This window comes from Alligator sinensis, unplaced genomic scaffold (genome assembly GCF_000455745.1).
Source record: "Alligator sinensis unplaced genomic scaffold, ASM45574v1 scaffold570_1, whole genome shotgun sequence".
NCBI classification, from domain to species: domain Eukaryota; kingdom Metazoa; phylum Chordata; order Crocodylia; family Alligatoridae; genus Alligator; species Alligator sinensis.
Genome location: NW_005841997.1, coordinates 1,463,198 through 1,467,603, shown reverse-complemented (window position 1 = coordinate 1,467,603; position 4,406 = coordinate 1,463,198). Strand labels below are relative to the sequence as shown.

Below are 4,406 nucleotides of genomic sequence, written 5' to 3'. Positions count from 1 at the left end.
TTCGGACTGAACAAAATCAGAAAAGCAGCTAAGAATTTCAGGCTATTGCAGAAAGGTGCCTGGAATAACAGCAAGCTAAGGCAAGGGTTTTCAACCAGGGGTACACGTACCCCTGGAGGTACTTGGGATGGCTTCAGCAGGCGCTGCTGCCGCCACTTCCACTGCTGCCATGCCACCAGCACGCTCGCTGATCAACTGCCAGGGGACTCCTTTCTCAACTGGCCACTGGGGGTACACAGACTCAGAAAGATTGAAAACCCCTGAGCTAAGGTGAAGATGCAAATGTACAAGACTTGCGTGCTATTATCTCTGCTTTATGGTTCATAAACATGGACTACATACACTAGGCACATCAAGAGACTGAATAGCTTCTACATGAAATGCCTGTATAAGATCTTGAAAATAAAAAGACACAAGACAGAATACCAAAACACAGAGCTACTGCAGCATGCAGGACTGACAAACTTAGAAACCACTATACTATCAAGAAGAGGAGGTTGCGATGGATCATACATGTCAGGAGAAAGGGAGGAGACTGTATCCCCAAGAATATTTTGTATAGCAAGATTCAAGATAGCTCTGGAAAGCAGGGTCACCCGATCTATGGAAAAATTATATGAAACCATTCAACATCAACCGAGAAAGCTGAGAGGAGCGCACAGAATCCTGTCCAATCTAGATGGAACATCTGGCACCAGGTGCATCTTAACATGAAGCAGCTTTGGTCCTGAGGATGGAAGCAGAGTGAAAAAGGGAGCAGCATGCTATAAACTTGGATTCCAACTCAGGCAACATATGGATCTGTGAAACTTGTAACAAGCTGTGTAGCTCTCAAATTTGGCTGGTCAGCTACCAATTCATTAGGCATCTGACTAGACCGCAAGTATACACCATGATCCAGAGCAGGGGTCATCAGCCGGGGGGATGTGGGAAGGCCCTAGGGGGTATGCACAGGCAGGCGGGGACAGAGCACCACCTCCCAGGAGCAAGGTCAGGGCAGGGTGAGGGCAGTGGCGCCCCTCTGCAGGCTGCACAGGCACCACCCGGCCAGTTGGGCTTGCACATGGTGGCACTTGCCACCTCTGTCCACCACCCCATGCCACCGCTCCGCATTTGGCCACGTCCCCTGCATGTCCAGCCACCCACCACAACTCCTTCCCCCCTCGGCTGCCAGGGGTACACTTATTAAAAAGAGGTTGAAAACCCGATCCAGAGGATCGACAGTTGACTACAGGTGGATCCTCTCCCTACACAAGCTTTAAAAAGTTGTTAAAACTAAATTCCAGCAGTAACCTTAGAATCTTTTCACTACTGTATTTGAGACTAACATAAGTATATGGTTAATAAATTACAGATCATTGGTAACAGGCCCAGAGTGCTTTTCAGGTAACCGCTCAGAACCCTGGTTCTGAGTTGTGATTTCTGGACAAGCCAAAACAGTCTAATTTTATTTTCAAAGCAAAATGTCCATGTAAATTTTCTTCTCATAATTGTTTTAGGCAGAGGACTGTCAAACCAGTAAGGAGTCAAAACCTTTTCAGGAATTTTACAAAACAGTCTGCTAAGTTAAGCATACTGCTTGGTACATAGCACATTTACCTGAATCCAACATGACTTTGATTTAAGACAAACGCTCAATAATTAGATTTTATACATGGAAAACTTTATATTAGTTGTTTTTCCACGTAGAATCTAATCACTGGAGGGTCATCTTATATTCATTCTCTCCCTTCCCCCAACACTACCATTGCTGCAGCAGCAAAAGCAAACAGCAAGGGGGGAGGCAGGTGGCCTCACCACCCTCCTTCCCCCCGACCTGTGTTCCCTACTACTCCCTGGTGCCCATTGCCCTCACCACCTGCCCACTCCTGTACTCAATAGCCCAGAAAGCCTCTTCCAGTGCAAGATTCATACTAAAATACTGAAGTTAAAAACAAACAAAAAAACCCCTTTCACACTTCTGCAATTCCCACTGTACCCCACAGTACTAAGTGTGCTCGTGAAAATGCAGAACTACTGAACCACTGTTAAGAATATTCAACTGTGATATCTTGTCGGCAAACAGGACCATATAACACCTTCCAAGTTAGAATAGGAGATGCATCAGATTGTGAAACACAAGGCTTAAGTTCTATGGGGAAAGCAGTTTCTATTGGTTATTATTGCACAATGGCCATTTTAGCTATTTAGCTTGACAGAGGTGCCTCAGAAAAGGCTCCTTCCTGCAGTATCTAATTAATATGTTCAGAGCTAAAGAGTGAGGTAACAGTTTCAGACTGCTAACATTGTTCCAAATAAACTGTAATACTGAGACCTGGCCAGCTTGGCAATTTGTGTTTGACAAATCTATACCAAATCCAAGCCATATCCAGAAGCATGCTACAATGTTTGATTCCTACCTTGTCTTCTAAGTTATAAAGAACAACAACTACCTGCTAATAATTCTGGTGTTTGTATTATTGCTTTTAAAATCAAATAGCTATGCTTAAAAAAAAAAAAAAGGTCAGAATGGCAAGCTGGTTGTTTCTGTGACAGATGTGATCAACAAGTTCACTGGTACACAAAATAACACTTTTTAGCTGCACGCAGATTACATGCCGACCAGAAAGAAAACACCTCCTTCTCCTTTTTGTGACTCATATGCCTGATGGAAACATGGATAGGAGGCTATGACCAGATCTTCCTCTGTCCCGAGTTCCCTCATTTAAAGTAAATATCTCTTTATTTCGCTGTTTTAAGATGATCCTGAAAGAAATTTATCTTTGATTCTGTCCTAGGATGACCATTACCCTTTACAAGGTATCATTCAAAGCCCACTGACTTCTGAATTATCATCCTTTCTACCAAATCTCTTCTGTTGTTTAAGTTTACCTTTTAGAGGTATTTTCTCCTGCTTTTTGTTAAGCCATGGCTTAGTGCATCTATTTGACATACCAAACCCTTGAAGTTATCAGATGCATCTGAAATCGTGATAACTCAGCCCTACTACTAGGTCACTCCATCCCAATTTCTACTTCCAACATTCTTGCGATTGCTTTACTCTTTAGGGTGAGTGCATCTTCCTAGATGGACACCTTTGTGTACAATGCTGGCATTCAATGTTACAGTTTCTCTCAGTAAATATTTCAGAGTGAAAACTGTGTATAAATCTGTGGCTATAATAGCCAGTCAGGAAAAAAGCATCATGGCATGGAAGTATTTATTCCTTTTTGTTCATACTGGTGCTTAGGACCCTTTGGAAAATGCAAAAGTAACTTCAAGCAAGAATATGCCCAAGAATGATGTTCTATATATTCAACAGAGGGGATTCTCATACATTAAATTTAATGCATTAGTGTTTCAGAAAAATTTTTGGAGCCAAGCACTTTGATGAGCTATTGATTTACTCCAAAGGAGGAGAAAGATCTCAAATAGGCATACGTTGCTTTTCTGAAAAGTTTCTCTCCTAACTGCTTGTTTTACTAGATTGTGCGAACATCATCCAAGTAGATCTAGCTGTATCCTTGAGTTCTCAAGTACGCTATTAGTAAAATCAGCATGCTAATAACTATGTAAAAACACATCTATCCACACTGGCAAAGTTAGAAATCTGTTGGACATTAGCCATGAACATTGAAGAGAAAACTTAGCACATCATACTAGTTGGGAAATAAGGTGCGATGAAGTCTTTGACTTATACTTGGTTATTTTCAGCTGCTTCTATTACAATAGATACTCCTCTCTAATACAAAACATACTGGAATTAGTTTATTATTGAACAGGCCAAAGAGCTGGAGTTATCACTGTTTTTGCTCCATTTCTTCTCAGCTTTTGACCTCAGGAAGAAGGAGAAAGAATAAGATTCTCATTTGATTAACTATATAGTTCTAAACTGAAATTGCCATAATTCTACATGAGGGAGAAAAAACATTTTCTGATTGATATCAAATCTTATATAAAACTGAATAAAGTTGTGTCACTTACAATTTCCTAAACACTGCAAGCTATAGGTAATACTGCTCTTTGCTTTTTACTGTGAAGGGTAAACAAATAACTCACTGAAAAAAATTACTATCAATGCTACTCTAAGGATTTACATTTGAGGGTGTTATGAAAGGTCACTTAACTTTCAGGAGAATGAACAGCTAACTGAATCAACATCACCACAGTTCATTAAGTTGTCAGCAGCCCAGAGAAAGGAATTCTCACACTGCCTGGCCAAACAGCAGTGATTTTATCCACTTCTGTAAAAGCTCTAGTCAGTCTCACTATCACCTCTGATAAAAATAAGATGCACAGGGCTCATTCTTCTTACGGAGTTATGCTTCTGCATGTCAGCCCATTATTTGATCATATTCAGAAAGAGTCAAATGATCTCATTTAGTCTGAAAGCTATTGGGGGGGGGGGGGGGGGGGGGGTGTCGTCT

General features: G+C 41.4%; 1 protein-coding gene across 1 annotated transcript in view; it reads right to left on the bottom strand.

Moving 5' to 3' along the window:
• The window catches only part of MAPK1 (mitogen-activated protein kinase 1), a 56,010-nt gene that overhangs the window by 14,039 nt on the left and 37,565 nt on the right, over positions 1-4,406 (bottom strand). The gene's annotated exons all lie outside the window — the stretch shown is intronic.